The 22,377-nt window shown below is 36.5% G+C and overlaps 1 pseudogene; it reads left to right on the top strand.

Annotated features, from left to right (window-relative positions):
• The first annotated feature begins 521 nt into the window (after positions 1-521).
• Positions 522-14,582, top strand: LOC149190135 (serine carboxypeptidase-like; annotated as a pseudogene).
• The last annotated feature ends 7,795 nt before the right edge of the window (positions 14,583-22,377 follow it).

The raw sequence follows: 22,377 nt of genomic DNA, 5'->3' as shown, positions 1-22,377 counted from the left end.
ACAGTTCCACTAGGATTGGTCATCAAAATTTGGTTGTCTTCTGCCTTCACAGGATTTGGGTGTCGACGAGGGGTTGTCGTCGCAAATGTAGCTTGTGTCAATGATATTCATTTGGTTTTATGTCACACTATGACAAATGTGTTGTTAAAACCTAAACTATTAAAACAATAACCTAATGTCTAAACCTTACCATGTAATAAAATACATTAAAACCTAACTAGACCTTACCTAAGTCCTACCAAACCTATCACAATACATTACAACTATGTATTTAAAAAAAATTCATTTCCTAAGTCTAAAACCCTAAACCTTTTCTCATATAACTCTCGGGGTATATTCATATATTAACACATTGTAAAACATTACAAAAAACTTAACATAGTCCCTAACCGTGTTCTCAAACCACAACGGGATTGTTAATCATGTGAATGAGCAGGATGGTTAGCCAACCGCAGTCATAAGCCATCAATCTTCAAACTGCACGGGGTTCTAACTGCAGTGATTACATGTGAACAGAGTCAATGTTAGCAGAGTCAGCAAGCGGAGAGTTCACCACAGCATCAATCGTTAGCGGAACTATAACTTGTGAACAGGTTACGTAACCGCAGATTTAATGTAACCGTGGTGGAGCAAACCATGGAGGATAATTGTTGGATAGTTGTCAGCATGTGAACACAACCGGAACCACTGGGGCATTGATAGCGGAACCATCGGAGGTTAAACACTAGGTGGCAGCATGCGATTAGACCTCAATTGGTCACATGCAACCGCCAACCTCCTCAGCCCAGTATGTAAGCCGCCAGTAGTTATGTTATAACACAATGTTATTTTGGGTTTTTTATCATTAAGTTTTGGTTACAACTAATGTGAGGAGCATGGCAAGAAGTCAAGAGGTGAATGGAGCAAGGCCCAAGAACCCTAAATAATTAAATTCAAGCTATGTTTAGGCCAGAGGAGGTTTTTTTGTACCTACAGGCCTATAAGAGGTGGTTTTTGTTCATTGAAGTGGAGATTGGTGGTTTTGGTTTTTGTATACAGAATCTGGAGGTCATAGGCAGTTTTGTTTTTAGTGTAACAAGAGCATCCAAAGTCATAATTGGGAAACGTGACAGGCATTGGAAAACTGGCTCAGAGAGCTTCCTTTTGACAGTGATCAAAAGTGGCTATGTGCACATTCAGTCTGGTCTATTCTCTGTGTAATCAAACTCCTTGGTTTCAATACTAATAAAGCGGTCGCCCATCTTGAAAGCAAACCCGGAGACATAGTCCATCATGGACGAACTCCGTAATCAACTTTGTTGTCTGGTATCATTTTTTTTTTTACTATTTTCACTTCTATTATGCATCTTTCTTATGTTTAATCAGTTGTCGTAAAGACTTTATTCTCAAGCAATTTCCTTGTTTTCCGCACTTTCAACTAACATTCAATTCATTAATGGCTAATCAATTCTACATCAGTTTTAACTTATGATAATTTCATATCATACAATGTGGAAACCCTGTAGCTATCTCCTTAAAAATCTTAAGTGCTCCATGGTGCAAATGCCCCATGTGTCTATGCCACAACTCTCCAACCTCACTGCATGAGTCACGACATCCTCTACTAGTTAATGTTGTGGTTGTATCAAACTATAATTTTTACATCCTCTTTCAACTCACCCCAATTTTCTTCTACACCCTGGAGTCTGAGGATTTTATAAAAACCCTACGCTACTTGAAGGTCACTTCATACCCCTCATCCTCTGAAGCTAAAAATGAAATGAGTTTCTTCTTGAGTCCTAGTATGTAAAGAACATCTCTAAGATATAGAGGGTCCTCAGACTCCCTCTCAAAACAAACTGTACCAATACCATCAACTTGATACTTCCCATCATCTCCCATCTTGATGTTGAATTGCACGTCGTTTTTTTATAGTTTGTTAAAAGACATCTTGTTTCCCGTTATATGATAAAACACACTGCTATCCACATACCTTAAATTGGTATCCACTGAACTTTCCATATAGGAAATGAGTGAAAATTCTTTCTCCATATGAGAAGAGAACTCATATATCTCTATAGAGGTTGCTACTTGGTCCTTCTTGGACCATTTATTCCAGGTAGGGCATTTAGTACCATAATTCCCAAACTGGTGACACGGAAAATACTTTATCTTGCTCAGATCCGTTTTCTTCTTCTCACACTTAGAACGCGGCTCTCCACCACTACTGCTCTTTTTTCCCTTGGACTTGCTCCCTTTGCTAACTAGAGCGAATTTTTCTTCATCTTCCTCACTTTTAACATGAATCCAACCTAAGCTTGTATGTGAATCTCCTCTTGGATGCATTCACCCCTTAAATTCTCCTAACCTGGAAAGTATTCTTGGGCACACCATCCAATTCTTCCTTTACTTTGGAAAACTTGGTGAGATAAGGCACTACTTCGATTAAGACTTATCTTTTTCATGCTTCGATTAAGACTTAACTTTTTCTTTTGTGTTTGTGTTTGCTCATTTTACTTAGTTGATCTTTCTAAGTCACAAGCTAACCTCCTAACTTGGTCACATAGTAGTTATGGGCTTCAATCTAGAAAAAGAACAATCCTTGAGGGTAGTTACCCTTAATTATTGGAATTGTGCAATTCATACTGGCAGTCAGCCTTGAGCTCAAATATTGCACAGTCATGGAAGGAAACCCAACACTTATCACAGAAACTTTACAATCCCTTACAGAGCTCAGAAACTGGGCAGTGCACTAAGCCGGAAAGTTTCCCAGTTCCCCAGAATTGTGTAATATTTCTCATCAATGTGCATGGAAAGTTTCCACAGAAAAGCTAAAATGTAAAAATCATCCCTAAAAAGTAGGGATCCATTATTAGTTTCCCGAAGCTGGCACATTTCTATTTTTTGAAGTTTCATCCAAGTGCCGCATTTTCCTTGATTTTAGGCATGCACGTCATTAACCCTCTTTTGCTCAAATCTATTTAATCAATGCCTCTAGAGCTCATTTGTGCATTAGATCTTGGAGCTATAGCATTCCCGAGGAGATCAAGGAACCTTCGGTGGAGTTGTCGTCGCTTTTCCGGGTGATTTTTTCCCTTATCGTCTTTTGCTGCTTTTTTTGCCATTTTTTGTCGTTTCGCTTGTGTGAGTGTTTTTTTCCTTATTCTTCATGGTTGCTGACGTTTCAACATATTTTAGCTTGTAGAAGTGTTGTTTCAATTTTTCATTTTCCTTTCACAAGTTTCGCATCAATTTTCTTATTTCGCACCATTGGTCGTCATTTCAGTGACTCTCCTCATATATTTATTTTTCCTTGCATTCATTGAGTTTCTGCACTTGATTCACATTTATTTATAAGTACTTATTTAGATCCACACTCAAGCTCACATCATCACTTAGATCTGTTTTTTTCCCACACCTTCACTGGGAAGATCTACACTTTCCTTGGCTAGTTTTTACCTTGCCCAACTGGGCATTACGCAATCCTAAGGCTCAAGCTAAGAGCTTGGCCTCTGAGACTTCACAAGGTGCAATACAGGCTGCCCCAACTGCACACTGCACATTTCTAAGGCCCAGTCTGCTACCCTTGGCCACTGAGACTATGCAATGCGCAATCTCTCCTAGTCTCTGCTAGGTTGAATTGTGCATTGTGTAGTCTCAAGCCTCAAGTTGCATCCTTGGTTGTTGGGATTGCTCAATGCACAGTGCCCACAACCAATCCCCCTCACCTTTTCATGGAAATGACGCAATCACTCTCACTAGTTTCTCATTTGATTGCTTGATAGTGCTTTGAAGTTAGATTTTCAAAAGCTAATGTTTTCTTTCCATGGGGGCCTTTTTTGTTCCACGGCTTTTGAGCACTTCTCTCCAACAGTCATTGTTACCATGGCACCCAAGAGAGTTGCTTCAAAAGATACCATTGAGAGCAGTACTAGGGAAGAAGTTGAGAAAACGCTAGTGGACTTGCTAGTGTATGTGGACACTCAATTGTTTTTAGAAAATTATTCAAATCTAACATGGAACAAGGTTAAAGAAGATTTTCAGCAAGGAGCTTCAAAGAAGATCTAGAGGACTGGTAGGTTTACATCAGTGTTCAGCAGTCGTGATTACACAGGATTGCATGCAAGTATCTAACCTTCCCATGGAAGAAAATAATTCATAAGATGAAAGTGGATCATGTTGTTATGAAAGCAGATTTAGAAAGTGAGGCAAAGAGGAAAAAAAGGTTGTAGAGAGGAGAACAAAGGAAGAGAGAAGCACAGTGGAGTAGAATGGAGGAAGTAAAATAAAAGTAGGAAGAAGAAGAAAGGAAATTCACAATAGTAGTAGAAATATCACAAAAGAAAGTTGAAGAGCAGGAATAGAACCGACCAACAACATTAGATAAGAGAAAACAGATGTTGGATAAGAAGCTTGCTTAGCAGATTGAAGAACTGATTTAGGGATATGGCATGGAGGTAGAATTGGAGTCATAGAATAAATATGTTGACCTAATGCTAAGTGCACCGTAGGTCATATTTTAGTCTTCGCCACCTCCGACAGCAAAGTTACTCCTACCAAGGAAGGGGAAATTTTTCCTCTTGATGATGATCTGGTAATGGGCTTGTACAATCTATCATATGATGAAATATAGAAGAATATTGTGCAAACACAAAGAAATCATTTTCTGGATGGCCTCGCATCGCCTACATTCATTAGAGAAAGGGTGATAGTGGCGGACACTAGGAAGAATCCAAATTCCATTGTCAAAGCCAACTTGGGCTTCACAGGTGCAGCAAGATCAAACACTCAGTATTTGATGGCCAAGAAAATGAAATTAGCACAAGATTTATAGGTTGTCGGGCGAGAGGCAAAACAACTCCATGCAACAGCAACAAATGTAGCTTTTGCATGAGTCCACTTGGAGGAGATGATAACAACGATACTTGTTGAAGTATCAACACTTGGAGAGACCATGTGGGACCTCTATAAGGAGCTCATTACCATACATAAGGAAGTTGTTCACTTGCATGGCTTGCAGCAGCAGAGAAAAGACTTCGTCAAAACTCTTAGGAATATACAAGTTTCCATCACATTTGTGCATGAATGCACAATGTGATAAAAAGGAGAATCACTTAACTTGCGAAAGAAAATGAAGCCACAGACAGAGATGGAGAAAACAATGTTTTGAATGTTGATTCAAAACAATAGGAATCTCACCTCTTTCATTGGTAGTACTCAGGCCTCATATATATGGTTATACAACAGTTTGGATGTCTTGGTGAATGCACACAAGATCAAATTAGTTGGTTTGCTCACCGGAGATAAACCCAAGAACCAGGTCAGGCATGAGATCAAGAGTACTTGAAGCAGCTGAGATAGATTGACACCAACGAAGATTTGGAGCTGAATAGACAGAACATGCATAACTACATTGGTGGTCCTATCCAAATTAGAACAATGTTGCTCATGCTTCAAAGGGAAGTTGAAATTGGTTCCAAGTTATTGTACATGGATGCCATGGAGGCTAGAGTCTACTTCTAGCCAGACACCATCACGCGGTTTGGGGATGTCATCGCACAATATTGAGCTTGGCACCAATATGTGACCGAGAAGCATCAAGTGGAAGTTTCTAAGCTAGTGTTTCTCCAAACTCAAGAATCATAGTATATTGTCTTGTTAGGCCGATAAGTTGTCTCTACCCTATTTTGTCTTATATGGGTATGAGTGTAAAATGTAACATTATTTGTAACTATTTTGTAAAGTGAAATTCCAAGTCTCAATATTGGAATGTGAAGAGTCATGATGTAATGTAATGAGTCATTTGAAATAATTTGAAGAGTCATGAGGATAGTCCAAAGGTCACAAAGGGGAGTTGAAAGGTCATCCACCCCCTTGTTATAAATGGAACCTCATAACTCATGTAAAGGGCTTTTGGGAGCCAAGATTTTGGCTAGGCTTAGGCTTAGAAGGATCTTGGGAGTTTCTGAAGAGCGTTGGCTTCTCTGTAGCGTAGAGAGAGTATACTTCTTTGGAGGAGTAGGTGTTCTTGAATTTAATGTTCCACTATTGGTGCTAGTGGTCCATCAATGGTGTATGTATGAATGAAATTTTCACTTATGATAAAATCAAAGCCGACACACTTTCATGAATATGAGTTGAATATAGTAGGACTCTTCTTGTTGTATTTGAAATTTATGTTATTTAACTTACCCTTATGCTTATGAACTATTCATTTTCATTTGTATGAATCTTGTTGAATGTGTGTTGTTGTATTAATTCATCACTTTAACTTATGGACTATTCTGCATCTTAGATTGTGATGTCATTACGCTCGTGTGTTCCTTTCAAGCTATGTACTATTATAGGCTTTCAAAGGACACACTTCCTTTTCCCTTCATGTGTTGGAACCTTCATGCATCACACTTGACGTTCCGCAGGGTCAGACACTTGCTCTCACCAAAGTTATCATACTTCACTCAATGCATATTCGCATTCAAGGCACAACATTACCGCCCACTGTTAGGACTCCTCCAAATAGTGTGAGGTCTAGTTGGGACTTCACATCTAGGAGATTCCCTGAATGTTGGCTGGTCCAGCACTGTCAATAGGTTATTAATATTTTTTAGTATTATATATCAACTCCATATTAAGAATGTAACAATTTACACCTCCCTCATAATGAAAAGTGAAAATATAAAAAAGTTTTAATTTAATTATTTTATTTTCCTCTATATAAAATTAAAGAAATTACATATCTCTCTTATTTAACTCTTTATTTTTTATTATTACTATTTTTATTTTGTTAATGTAACTATTATTTTATAATTTTTAAATATAAAGTTATGTGACAAATCACGGTGTGTTTCTATGTTAGTTTATATAAATAATTTGGTATTAAAATTTTTGAATTCATGCACTCTTGCCTCTAACTTGAAAAGGATCATTTAGTGTTGTAAAGATTCCAGATGTTGAGTATAATATGTTAGTAACTTGGTAGGCATCAAATATCATTTTTGTGGATCAACCTACTGGAACTAATTTTAGTTACAACACTAACGGATGTGACCATCGTCACAATGACAAGGGTGTTAGCAATGATATGAATGACTTTATACAAGTATTTTTCATTTCTTCCACATGTGATGTATTTGTTACATACCTAGTATAGAGATGGAAAATTTCTTTTTTCGATTAGCAATTTAACCATTTTTTGGGTGGCCCACGTACAAGTTCAACTTGTCAATTTGTAAGCAAAACAAACTTGTAGTTTCTTGTCAATGAATGCAGAGTTCAACTCTAATAAGTTTCGCCAATCTTTGTTAGGCATTTTTTAAAGAACACCCGAAGTATGAAAAGAATGACTTCTTTGTCACTGGGGATTCATATGGTGAACACTACGTTCCGACAGCTACAAGCAGGGTTTACCAAGGAAACAAAAACAATGAGGGTCTTCCAATAAATTTGAAGGTATAGTGTGTCAGATTCTTTTGTTTTGTTGTTTTGTGTTATATGGCTTATCACATTTGTTCTCCTCTATATGGAGGTTTAAGAGACAAATATAACTGATGGGCATGTGCATCCATTCTATTTTTATTATTAACCAAAAATTTTTCAATTATAGTAACTTTTATAAACAAGTCAGGTGTTATTGGGAAGCTTTTAAAAGATCATTTTTCATCTCTATGTATTTCAAACTTCCTACGAGTATTTGCAATTGGTAATGGACTTACTGATCCAGCAATCTAGTATAAAGAATACATGGATTATGCATTGGAGATGGGTTTGATTAGGGAAGATGATTACAATCAGATCAAAAAAATCCATCTAGTATGTGAACAGTCCATAAAAATTTATGGTGAGTTAAAACCTAACATTTATTGCTCACCCTTAATGGAAAGTTAGGTTTATCATGTAATTGTTTTGGTAATATTTTTGAGTGGATTTTTGCTAGTTTTTCCCTGATTGGGAGGACAACATAGTTGGACCAATGCAGCTTGTGAACTATCCATAAAACTTTTGTTGAGGGCTTTTAGCACTTTTCCTCAGTGGAAAAATTGTTTGTTGATGTGGTTTTTGAAACATTCAATGTATTTTTTAAGTTGTTTGTGCAAGTGTTTACCATAACAGTAGTAAAGTCTTATATGTATCTCAAATTATTTGGCGGAAATGATGATTTTCACTTTTCTAGTTAGTTCATTATTGTTTATTATGTGTTTTTATAAACATTTAACAATATGGTCAACTTAATTTTGATGGTCTTTCATAATATATCTCATGCATTTGATATTTGTAGATCTATAAACCATAAAAAGAGCCCAAAAGCCTCAAAAAATATTAAAAAAAAATTAAAATACACCTATGAATATAAACCAATTCATCAAATTTTAAGGAATGTCCTTTTTTCCCAGATTTATTGGTCATTCCTGACGCTGAAACCCTATTAAAATTTGGAACAAAATGCATATTTTCATATTTATGAGATATATACTTGCTGAATTGTATTTGTATTTTTGTTCATATTCAAATCTTGCTACTATGTTTTAAATTGCGAGAATCTTGATGACTAAATGATGTTTTCTTTATGATCCTTAAAAACCATTTGTGAAGTGTTTCGAGGAACATGTTGCAGGTGATCTTATGCTGGATTCTTCATCGAAGGTTCTTAATGTAGGTTCTGATTATAATCGGTGTGATATCTTTCCGGGTACCAAAGGGACTGACACTTGCATTTCATCATACTCGGTGTGCACCTCAATTTGCAATTCCATTTTGGCATTAGCTTGGAATATCAATGTAAGACATTATCGCTTAACTTCTAAACACTGGAACGACATGATTTTTATTTTATCAACATTTTATATCCTAAATGTATTTTTCATCATTTTTTTTATATTTTGCAGTACTATGATATTCGGAAGGAGTGCATTGGTGACATGTACGATGATTTCTCAAATATGGAGAAGTGCTTAAAAAATGCTTCTGTTAGGGATGCCCTGGGGGTTGGTAGCCGAAATTTTTTCCCCTATAGCCGCCTTCTTTTTAAAGATATGCTTATTGACTAGATGTGGAATATGGAAGTTAGCATTCCAACACTCTTGGAGGATGGTGTCAAGTTGTTAGTTTATGCACGAGAATATGATCTCACTTGCAATTGGTTAGGTAATGATGTTGTATATATAGAACATATTTTTTTTTGGATAGTGACTTTTTTTAAGTGGTGTTTTTCAGTTTTGTCAGCCAAAACTTCAAAATTGAAGAGTTAATTGTTCAAAATATGTGTCTTTCAGGCAATTCAAGAAGGGTCAATTCCATGGATTGGTCTGGAAATGATGCGGGTGCATTTAAGCTAGGGTTAAATTTTTACTAGAGTTGGTTTCTTAAGTTGGGATTTAATTATTTAATGTATTTTCTTATAGTTTTACAAGAGAATGAGAATTATTGTAAATAGGAGAAGGTTAGAGAGTATTTAGGAAGAATTGAGAGATTTGTGGGTTAGTTATATCTTATCTAGAGATAAGGGATTAGATGAGATATTTTATGGATCATGAGAGATATGTTGGGAGTTTGTTTAGGATCCAGAACCTACTTTGGATTCAGATCCACTTGTATAAATCTAGGTGAGCCCATGAGGCATGTAAGCCAAAGTAAGCAGGGAATGAGAGGCCAATGAGTGGGCCAAGAGTTCTCATATAAATATTTTATTTATTAATGGATTATTTCTGAGTTTTTAGGTGCAAATGTATTGTGGATTTCATTAATAGATTATTTCTGAGTTTTTAGGTGCATATGTATTATGAATTTCATTTTATGTCGTGTGTGTTAATTTTTAATTGCAAACCTTTTTTATTTATTAATGGATTATTTCTGAGTTTTTAGGTGCATATGCATTGTGGATTTCATTTAATGTTGTGTGTGTTAATTTTTAGTTGCAAACCTATACTTGTGACATCATTTTTGGTATCAGAGCCTGACCAACGGCCGTGAAATGGAAATAACCATCGATAGAATAATTTCTACATGAATGACAGAGCCTTCTTGTGCTACTAAGCTGCGTTGAATATCTGAAGAGTTTTGTGTCAAAGTTGCTATTGATACGGTTGTTACCGAAGTCGCTGATGAAAAACAAATTGAGCGGCTAGCGTGAAGATTCGGGTAGATTGCACGAGCCGATTAGTAAAAGATTTATTTTATTGCATCACGGAACTGTGTGGAGCTACGTGTTGTTAGTAGGATCAACAAGGGTCGTGATCAGCTAGTGAAAAATGTGAGTGTCCAGCGCTGAGTCTGGTGCATTCGTGTGCCATGAGGAAACTGTGAGTCAAAGCATTGAAACATTGCATAGTCATTGACCATCCTGACCGTGGAGCATTGGAGTATGATACATGTGGAAATTTGTTCGTGTAGCGTGAAGCAAATGAAGCTTACAAAACTGTAACCAATCTGCATTAGATATCATCATTGAAGTCCGAGCATCTGAAATTTGTTGAAGTCCAATTTTAAATAACATTGAAGAGAGAGAACCGGTGACAAAAATGTGAAGTCATGGAACCCATGCCAGAGTTGTGTGATAAAAAACAAAAATCAAACTCCTTGTTGAGCCACTTAAAGTTGGTGTCAAGTCGCTTGTCGCCATGAAGCGTGTGTACGTGAAGTTGTGTTGAAGAAGCATTGACCAGAGGTTGAGATCTACTTTCCAGTGTTGAAGCGACCAATGGAAATGATCTTTAAATTATAGTTATGTAATGGGATTTTGTAATTTCATGTTAATACATCGAGAGAGGAGCGATAAAAGATATTAATGATATATTAAAGTTAGGTGTATTTTTGGAAATCTGAAGAATTTTCAAAGTTTTGAGGCATTCAGATATCACATATTGTAGACGTATATGAAGTCATAAGTATGTGAGCTGATGAACAAAGGAGAGATGTAAGTGGAGATTCATAAGAGAAAGTGATTAAAAATAGAAAAAGGTGTATTTTTTTCACATTTTTAATTGTATGTGCCTTGAAGGGAGACATAAGGGTTTAGCAATGTTTTGTGCGAAATATGTAGAAATGATATTTTATTAAAATATTCTTTGTAGTGATGGAGTGGTAAGAAGCTAATATAATGTTATTTTAGAGTGATAAGTGATAGGTTGATTTGTTACTTTGTAATATTTGGAGGAATACGTATGATTTTTAATTTGTAATATTTTGTCGGAGCGATAAGTGATTTTTTTAAGGAAAGGTCTATTGACATAAAGAATTGATGTCAAATTAGAAGTCTGGAGTTAACGAGTCATAAGTCAAGTCAAAAGTGCATTTAAATTTGAATCATTGAATGTAATGGGTGCATGATCGGTAGAGCCCGCCACCCAGAGTTTGGACAAGGGATATTGCAGTTGTTATCAACAAATGAAGAAAAGTACGAAGGAGTGATCAGAAAGAAGGTTCAAGTGAAGTGAACCATTGACCAAGTTCAAAGCGAGTAACTTGGTAAAGTGTTAGTTCAATTGCAATGAACAAGGTGAAATTCATGAAAGAAGGAGATGAAGATGACTATGGATAGTCATTTACAGAATCCAGAAAAAGCCACAGTGATGCCATAGCAATTGACGTAAGTGATGAAGAGTTTGAGAAAGAGATTGTTGAGTTGGAGGCATGATTTGACATGTGGATGGAGCTGTTACACAATAAGAAACATGGATGGATAATGAAGAAGACAGTTAGATGGCCTATCAAGCAGTTGATGGCAAGCAGACAAAAGCGCAAGTTGAAAGTTTTGTTAAAGGAAGTAGAAACACTCTAGATAACCGAGATGAATGTATGCATTTGTGAACCAAAACAAGGACCGATGATTGGTGAGGATGATGATGATATGAACATGAGTTTTATTCCCACAAATGGCACCACAAACTGTTTAGAGGATATGCATATGATGACTGAATCATCGATGGAAGATAACAATCATGTTGGTTTTAAATATGACAGTTGGTGTTTGGATGCAAGATATGTTACAAATGATGGACGATACACTAATTTTGTTTCATACAAGGATGAAGACCAATCTACTTAAATAATTTATGAGCGTGATCGTAAAATGTTGATGAAATGTGAAGAAGAACTACAATTGCTAGAAAAGATGGCGATGGAACTTGAATCTAATCAAGTTGCAAATAAGAAAAAGAAATGTTCAATCACTGAAAATGTGGAACTTGAATGTAATTTGAAATTTAATGATGATGAATTGATATTCCAAGTGTTATGCAACCAGCTCATAAAATAAAATAAAAGATAGATCAACGACTTCAAAATCAACCTCTTCGAGGGGGCAACCTCCTTTACATTACACAAATGAAAAATTCTTGGATGATACAAATGACAAAACCTCCTTTCTATATATAGGAGTCTAAAGGGTCACAATATAATCAAAGTCGATATAACAATAATAATATAAGGGCACAACAATAACAATAGTGGGCTTCTATGGGGCACACTAATAAAAATATGGGGACAATAGGGGCACAAAAATAATAATAAGGGATACAATGGCAATAGTAATGTGGGAATCACTAGTATTATAGGGACCTAACATGCCCCTCTCCTTCAAAAAAGTGTTGTCCTCAATGCTTGAGTAGTTCTAGATTCTTCTGTATAAAATTCTCATCCTCCCATGTGGAATCTTCAGTGGGAAAGTTCTTCCACTTGATGAGATACTCTAAAATTGATGATTTTGTAGTTGTCGAGATTTTGTTTCTATGACTACTTCAAGTTCCAATATGATTTTTCCTTCCTCGTCAAGTTCTGAAAATATTGTTTGAACTGGGAGCTTGTCACCTATAACCCTCTTTAAGTATGAAACATGGAAAACTGGGTGCACTCGGGAAGCTACAGGAAGCTCCAATTTGTATGCCATAGTACCAATCTTTTGCAACACGTTGTACGGACCATAATACTTTAGTGATAATTTATTATCCTTCTTAGCTTGATTGAGGGACATTTTTTTATATGGCCGTAACCGTAGAAAAAAGTTATAGCGAAAATGCCATGATGACCTGTTTGGAGCAACGAACCCTAGAATCCAAAGCTCTGATACCAAATGTTATGCAGCGAGCTCATAAAATAGAAGAAAATATAGATCAATGACTTCAAAAGCAGCCTCTTCGAGGGGAAAACCTCCTTTACATTACACAAATGAACAATTCTTGAATGATACAAATGACAAAACCTCCTTTACATTACACAAATGAACAATTCTTGAATGATACAAATGACAAAACCTCCTTTCTATATATAGGAGTCCAAGGGGTCACAATATAATCAAATCTGACATAACAATAATAATATAAGGGCACAACAATAAAAATAGTGAGCTTCTATGGGGCACACTAATAACAATATGGAGAAAATAGGGGCACAACAATAATAATAAGGGATACAATGACAATAGTAATGGGGGAATCACTAGTATTATAGGGACCTAACACCAAGCCAATAACAGTAAATTTCAGCTAGAAACTAGATTAAATATTGAAATTAAAAAATTAAGAAATTGATAGAAAAAGCACATAAACCAAGATATTGCAAGAAGAGGCAGAAATACAACAACAAGATACATTTGACTACACTAGTGTACATCAGAGAAAAAGGAAGAGAATTGCAACATAAAATTTGGAAACCTGATGAACTAAAAGTCGCAATCATTGAAGCAGAACAACAAAGAATGGATGATCAACAATAGACTAAAGTTTGGGATCAAGGAGGAGTTTTATCAACTTATAAAGACATATGGTCGGGAGACCATCATTTTCTTTTACCTGGGGAGTTTGGTGCAGATGCATTTAACCTAGGGACAAATGTTTACCAACGCAGTTGGTTTCTTAAGTTAGGATTTAATTATTTAATGTATTTTCCTATAGTTTTAGGAGAGAATGAGAATTATTGTAAATAGGAGAAGGTTCGAGAGTATTTTGGAAGAATTGAGAGATTTGTGTGTTAGTTATATCTTATCTAGAGATAAGGGATTAGATGAGAGATTTTATGGATCATGAGAGACATTTTGGGAGGCTTTTTTGGATCTAGAACCTGCTTTAGGCTCAGATCCACTTTTATAAATCTAGGTGAGCCCATGAGACATGTAAGTAAGAGTAAGTAAGGAATGAGAGGCCAATGAGTAGGCCAAGAGTTCTCCTGTAAATACTTTATTTATTAATGGATTATTTATGAGCTTTTAGGTGAATATGTATTGTGGATTTCATTTTATGTTGTGTGTGTTAATTTTTAGTTGCAGGCCTATACATGTGACATTAGGAAATGAGAATTTCAGGAAGGCACCTACAAATTCCTTCCTTGTAGATGATAAGGAAGCAGGTTTAATAACAAGTTATGGACCACTCATTTTTCTCAAGGTAAAAGGCACTCGATGACCATATTTGATTTCTTTGTGTGAGTACATGACTTCTTCCTTATGGATGGAATCTTCTATTTTATCGCACCAGGTTCATGATGCAAGTCATTTGGTCCCAAAGGATCAACTAAAAGAAGCCTTGGATATTTTAAAACATTGGACACAAGGAAGTATACTAACGCCAACTTCAAATTCTAAATATGGTGATGGAGATGCCAGAGAAGAATTTTGAAAGTTAGTTAGTTAGTTATCTGGTTAACTATGCGAATTTCTCTCTTCACCTAGATTAATGTAAATAATGTAAATATTTCTAGATTTTCAGTAGTGTGCATCCCCACAATTTTGTATTTTCTAATTTGGTAAAATAATTGTGCATTGGGACCATCAGTCTCGTTAACTTCTGTCAAATATTTCTATGGTCTCTTTTTAACTATACAGAAATAATGTTTTGTATTGTGCTTACCAAGCCTTGTGGAATCATGATCATACATTGTGTTTAAGTCATATTAAAGAACATAAGTATTATGTATTGTGTTCTTATTCCAGCATGTTATGATGTCTGAGTGGCTGAAAAGAAATGTAAATTCAACAAATTTACGTTTTATATATATATATATATATATATATATATTTGAATCTTTAAGTGGATAAAAAAGTTGAGCCTTGTTGTTGTCTTAATTATTCTTTATTTAATAGATCTTAAATATACCCTAGGTTGGGTTTGGATGAATTTATGCTATTTTTTTATAATGTATTAAAGTGCATCATAATTCTATGAAAATATTTGATTCTTATCTGGGAACTGAGTGAGTCATTTAGCATAAGTGAATCAAAGGAAATGTACTTTCCGCCTTTCAAGGTTATATCTTTAATTTTATTGTTTGTAAAGTTGATGGAAAAATATAAATCCTTTGCTCACTTCTTTTTTAACTTAAAAATTATTCTCATACATTCAGAGGATTTTTCAAGGCAAGACATGAGCTTAAGGTTTTTTGAATGTCAATTTTGCATCATAAAGGTTTCAAACATTTTTATATAAAAAAATGTTTTGTTTTTGTTTTTTTTCTAAAATTAATCAATAGATTTCTATTAATAGCGAAGAAAAAAAGTTTACATTTGACCTGAAATATTACGTTTCCACCATTTCTTCAATGTCTAGATCTATGAAAAAACAAAAGGATAGAGGAGCGAAAGACTGGTATTTGTACCTAGACACTCTTTCTACTATAAACTTAGGCAAGTCTACTACTATATACTAAACAAGAAAAGTAAATTATGTACGGTATACATATATGTATAAAAAAAGAGACAAAAACATAAGCAATCCCAAGAGAAGCCCAATTTTCATTAATAGGCCAACAACCAGATTTCTCATTGGACTCTTTAGTCCATAATTATGACTAGTGATGTGGAAATAGAGTTGGCTTGAGGGGAGGCTTGAGCTGGAGCATTGATGACCGCAAGACCTTCCTGGTATGTAGCTTCAATTCTTTTTAAATTGGTTTAAATCATTGATGCATGTGATCTGATAAGTATCTAGGGTGCCTGCTGTGGAATATTTTTAATAGATAGTGTCCCCATTTTTATCTTATTATAACATGATTGGAGATTCTTCCTCTACTTTATATAATCTAATATTAGATAGCTTAATTGGTAAATTCAACATATCCCATTAAATATGCTTTTGTGTCATTTGAGTATACCTTGCGTTATCAATCAAAAATGCATTGAGAAAAAGGGGATTTTCAATTTAAATGAAATCTTATCAATTTGTTGTAGTTCAAAGAGTCTTTCTAATAATTTATTACCCATTAGGAAGGAGAGAGAGAAGAGAGAGGTAACCCATTATGAAGGGGAGAGAGTCTTTCCAATAATAAGGGGCTAAATTTTATCCATTTTATATTGGGAGAGCCTTTATAATAATAGGGGGAGAGCCTTTCTAATAATAGTGGGATCAATTTTACGTGGCTATGAATTATTAAGGGAAAGGTTATGCATTATGAATGGGAAAGAGCCTATTAAGGCCTGATTTTACCTGAAGGGGAGAGAACCTTTCTAATAATAGGGGCTCACTTTGATCTGGGTATGCATTATGAAGAGGCGAGAACATTTATAATAGTAACGCGCTGACTTTTACCCATTTTATATTTGGGAAGTCTTTTTAATAATAGGAGTTCACAACTACCTCATTTATAGTGAGAGATATAGTTGGGAGAGGTTTCAGAAGTTGTCGGAAAAAAATATTACATTGGGAGAGGGTGTGCAAAAAGAATATTATTTAAAAAGAAAGAGAGAAAATAAGTTGTGGGAAAAAATGTTATTCAAAAAGTAAAAGGATAGAATTACAGAATGATATTTTTTCAGTTACATTAATTAAAATTTAAAAATGTGGTATTGTTTAAAAGTAAGATTAATGGTTTTTTAGTTGAACATATTGGTGTAGTTTTTTATTTTATCCAACAAATTACACACAATATTTTAGCAACATGTTGAGTGGTTTACTCAATATCTCAGTGCAGGAGGGAGATTTTTAGTCCAACATGTGTGAGTGTTTGATTCAATCTAAATTGGAATTATCCAAAGAACTAAAAAATTACATAGAGTACATGAATTTTAATTACAAATATATATTCATGTAATCAATATGAATCTAAACAATTAAATATCAAATAAGCAAATTTTGTTGTTTAAAGTTAAAAATATGAGACAAGTATATAATTTTAAGGTTTTAAATGGTTTCATGAGTCCAAGATCTCCATATTGTGATCAATTTCTTACATAGCTCTTGTAAATTTTAGTCATTAGACCTAATCAATTGAGGCTTTAGAATTTGGGTTTACGCTTTTCTCTGATTGAATGATTCATTTATTGTTACCATTTGATCTTTAAATCTAGTTGGCATAATTGAGTAGCCTATAGTTTTTATTTAGTTTGCACAATTGGCAATTTGTGGGATTCATACCTCATTGGGTAGCTTTTAGGTTTGGCATCAATGAACAACTTATTCTTCTAAGTTCAATCTTAGAATTACACAATTTCAATTTTATATAGAAGACTATGTATGTATAATATTGTACAAAAAACTGATCACATGCGACTGCAACCTGAATGAGGATTGAAGTTGACGCTAGGGTTTTGCATTAGGGTTCCATGGCGGGACATGCAGGGGGGAGCGCCGCTCCCTCCTACAGTCAGGTAGTCACAGAAGGAGGCAAGGAAACAGGAGGGAAGCATTTCAAAAAACTGTCGGAAAAGAGTCCAGAAGCAAGAGGCAAGGAGACAGTTGGAAGAAATGAATCCCAGGATCAATAAGGGAATCAACAGGAAAAAAGTAAAGAAAAGGAAAAGGGATATGGCGGCAGAAAAATGGCTCCCAAGAACCAAGGGAGTATGCAAACCCAAATCGAGCATCATTCCTTGGGTCATATTGCGTGACCTAGCGATTCAAGCACACATGGACCATATATGCGATCATCTGCAAGTTCATGGGGTTATGGCCAATGGAGAGGGCATTACATATCTGGATTAGAAGCCACTAGAAGCCAAAGGGGGAAACACGTTTACATCTGGGTTCTAAGGGCTTCTTCACAGTGGTGTTCGCGAACCTAGAGGACAAAGACAGAGTGTTTGAAGGGGGGCCTTATTTCTATGCCGCGGCAGGACTCTACATGCGGCCATGGATGGTGAACTTTTTCCTGGAACGTGAAACATTTACATCTGTACCAGTTTGGATTAGACTATACTCATTACCTCTGAATTAATAGCTACCAGAATCCTTGAAGACCATAGGCAACAAGCTGGGGCATTTTCTAAAGATATCAGAGGCAACTCTCAAAGGTAAATATACCTCCTTTGCCTGAATATATGTGGAAATGGATCTATCTGGATCCCTTCCGGAAGCAATAATTTTACAGGTATATGATGAAGAATGGGTGCAAACGGTGGACTATGAGCACATACCTTTTAGGTGTTGCAAATGTCATGAACACGGCCATATATTTAGAGACTGCCCAATAAACAATATGGATGGTAATGGGAGAACCTATCCAGACAAAGATCATCGGGATTTTACCAAGGTTGGGGCCAAATGGAAAGGGGGTAAACGGCCAAACAAGAAAAGCAGTGAAGACAGAAACACAAGACACAATAGTTTCAAAACCCTAGAGGAAGTAGAGGAGAATGTGGAGACAGTACAGGATAGGGAGAATGCATCTAAGGAGCAGGAAACAGAAACTGAAATGGAGGATATCACAGTAAACAACCAGCAGAAGGAGGATCTACAAACAAGGATGACGCCAAAATCTTTCTCTGCTCCAAGTCAAGAGCAAGAGATTCCGCCTGGGCCTTCAAAGGACTCTCTTCACGATAACCAAGATCCCTCCACCTTCTCCATTTACCATTGTTCCTTGCTTGATCCCAAAAGTCACTTACCATAAGTAAACCTTTGTTATCAGTGTCATTTTTGAGAGCAGTTAGTCCTTCCCTAAACAAATTTGGTTCCTGCTGCCAGTTGTCCTCCCAAAACCGTGCAAGGTTCCCATCTCGGATCTCCTAGAAAATATGCTTCTGGTTAATGGCTCTATCCTCCCAAGAAAGGTTCCAAATGTGGGAGCCCTTGATGAGCCCAAACATTCAGATATGATCCCTCTCCTGCCAATTATTTGCATTTTTTTGCTTCCAAAGATTGGCCCAAGGGGTGGTCGATTCCTTGAGCCACCTCCACCAAAGTTTGGCTCCTAAAACTCTACTGAGGATTTCAAGGTCATGTAGCACCAAACCACCATGGGCCTTAGGTTTACAGAGCTTTTCCCAAGCTACCAAAGCCCACTTCTTTTTCTTTTCTGCCTTGCCCCAAAGAAAATATTGTTGAATACACCTGATTTGTTGCATAACTCCTTTAGGAGCAAGAAGAGCTAAAAACATGAAAATGGGTATAGCCTGCAGGACAGCCTTAGTAAGCACAAGACACCCCGCCATATTCAAAGACCTGCAGGTCCATTTCCTAACTTTGTCCTGAAGTTTATTAGTTACCGGCTCCCACACTCCCTTGCTCAGAGGTTTGTCAGTAAGAGGCATTCCAAGGTACTTAGAAGGTAACTGATCCCTTTGAAACCCAAGAATTCTGGTAAGGTTCCTCTGAATAGCAATGTTAGTGTTAAAAAAGAACACCTTTGATTTGTCAAGGCTTACCTCTGTACCAACGGCCAATGCAAAGTCGTTCAAGATTTCTTTGAAGGTTCTGGCCTCCTTGATCGTAGGAATGCCCTGCAGCATTGTGTCATCCACAAATTGTTGATGAGTAGTAGTAGCACCATCCGGAGTAAGTTTCAAACCCTGGATTTTTCCTTCAGAATTTTCCCTATTGATCGCTCTGCCTAGTCCTTCCATCATGAGAACAAAGAGGAAGGGGGAAAGTGGATCGCCTTGTCTGAGACCCCTAGAAGGAATAAAGGTTATAGAGGGAGAGCCATTGAGCAAAATGGAGAAGCTGGTCGTTGATACAAGGGCCATAACCCATCTTATCGAGTTGTGGTCAAAGCCATAAGCTCTTAGCATTGCCTTGATGTAAGACCAGCTTAGCTTATCATAAGCTTTCTCTAGGTCAAGCTGCATGATCATACCAGCTTGCTTATTTCTCTTTAGAGAGTGTACCACCTCGTGAGCTTGTATGATGCTGTTGAGAATCTGTCTTCCTTCCACAAATATAGTTTTCTCCTCTGAGACGAGAGTAGGAAGAAGAGGCTTGAGTCTATTAGTGATCAGTTTGGAAATGATTTTGTACACCACATTACATAAGGCTATGAGTCTGAATTTGTCCCGTGTCATAGCTTTCTCCTGCTTTGGAATCAAAGCTATGAAAGAGGCATTAAGAGCTTTCAAAATAGTTTTGGATCTTCTAGAGTCTTCCACAACATCATGGATATCTTGTTTGACAGTTTTCCAACAAGCTTTGAAGAAGTCCACGTTAAAGCCATCAGGGCCGGGAGCTTTCCCATTTTTCATCTCATTGATCACTTCACTAACCTCCTCTTCACATACTGGCCTATTAAGATTGTGGTTGTTTTCCCTAGTTACAAGCTTAGGAATAAGCTTGGTGAATTTGTTAATGAACTGAGATCTATCAATGAGAGGCTCCTCTGCTATGCTAAGGAAGTAATGAACTAGGACAAATTCCATTTCTTTGTGAGAGATGAGCTCTTTCCCTTGAGAATCTTCAAGTTTTGAAATTCTGTTATGAGATCTATGATCTAAGGTTGATCTATGAAAAAAATTTGTGTTTCTTTCTCCTTCTCTAATCCATTGCACCCTCTATTTCTGTCTCCAAAAAATCTCGTCTTGCTTGCATCGATCATCCCATTCATTCTGAAGAGAGTCAGCCTGAATTTTCCGTTCCTCGGTAAAACCTTGTGAGATGATGATTTGATTGATCTCCTGGAGTTTTTGCTCAAGTTCCCTTTTGGCTTTAAAGATATTCCCAAACTCCTTTTTGTTCCAATCTTTAAGCCTAGATTTGATATATTTAAGTCTTTGTTACAGCATGAACATTTTAGTGCCTTGAATGGACATATCTTCCTCCCGCCATTTGTCAATATTGTTGGTGAAGTCAAGGTGAGAGAGCCAGACATTTTCAAACCTAAAAAGTTTGTTCCTCGGTATACCCATGAAAGTAGCTTCAAGTTGGACAGGTCAGTGGTCCAAGCCTCTGAAGGGAAGGATTGAAGCTGACATGTCAAGGCCTTTAAGAAAGAGGTCCTCTGAGATTATGAATCTATCTAGTTTAGAGGCGACTTGAAAAGCCCCTCCCCTCTTATTATTCCAAGTAAAAGTGTCATTTACTGTTTTGGTGTCTACTAGCCCCATGTTATTCATGAAGTTCTGGAAGCCAATGGAATCTCTTCCTAGTTTTTTGGTACCGCCTTTTTTCTCTGTAAGAGATCTGATCATATTAAAATCCCCTGCCAGAATCCAGGGCATATCAGGATATCTCTCTCTCAGATTCTCAAGGGAGGTGAGAAGCTTAAGTTTGTCTTCTAGTTTTTGAGGGTCGTAGACGTTAGTGATCATGTAGATATCCTTATCACCCAAAGGTTGAATGACCAGTGACAGATAGTTCCTAGAAGCTTCAGCATCTAGGATTCCAAGTTTTTGAGGATCCCACAGAGTAAGAACCCCCCTCGTCGAGTTATCCGCTTTAACCTCTAGATACTCATACTTGATTAACCATTTGTTGTGTATCTCTCTAATCTTGTCCATCGAACATTTTGTTTCCTGAATAAAAACCATATCTGATTTTTCTTCTTTTATTCTACTGCTAAGAGTTCTTTGTTTCCTTTTACTTCCTAGACCCCTAATGTTCCAGGTTGTAAGCTTCATTAAGAAAGGTTTGTAAAGGAGTAACTGGTAAGATCCCTCATCTTACCTGAGTTAATCATCAGTTTCCCACATTCGGTCACTAGCTCATTCTGTTTTTTTCTTCCTCTTTTCTTACTTAGGTTCTTGGAAGAATGCATCGGTGTATCCTCCATCGTTTTCACTCCCCTATTCTCTTGGCTATCATGGTTTCTTTTGACTCCAGAACACTTCGTTTGTGATCTCCAGAGGAAGATTTGTTGAACCCTGTCAAACTCCTCTTTTGGCAGAGAGTCTACCCCTTTGGTGATTCCCTACTCCAAAAACATTTCAAGTTCTAAATTCTCCCTCTCTAGAATCTCCTGCAATTCATGGTCTTCTGTTCCAGCCTCATTTGGGGTGATCTTATGGTCCCTATTGAGCTCCTTCATGCTCGATATATCATCCTTTTGTTTGTTGTTTTCTGGTATATCCTCTATATTAGAATCCATTTCCTTCTCAGTGGGAATATTCTCCGATTCCTGGTTTGTCCCGTTGTTTTCGACTTCATATTCTAAGATCTTGAAACTATTGTGGCTCGGTTGTCCATCTTCATTAATTTTCTTTTCGTACTGCTTGCCTCTTTTTCCTTTACTCCCAACCTTAGTAAAGCCTTCGGGGTCCTTTCCTATAGTGGC

This window comes from Pinus tabuliformis, chromosome 3_1, assembly GCF_031772625.1.
Source record: "Pinus tabuliformis cultivar Carrire ecotype Pingquan chromosome 3_1, CPIR1, whole genome shotgun sequence".
Classification (NCBI taxonomy): domain Eukaryota; kingdom Viridiplantae; phylum Streptophyta; class Pinopsida; order Pinales; family Pinaceae; genus Pinus; species Pinus tabuliformis.
This window is presented reverse-complemented; position numbering and strand designations above follow the sequence as displayed.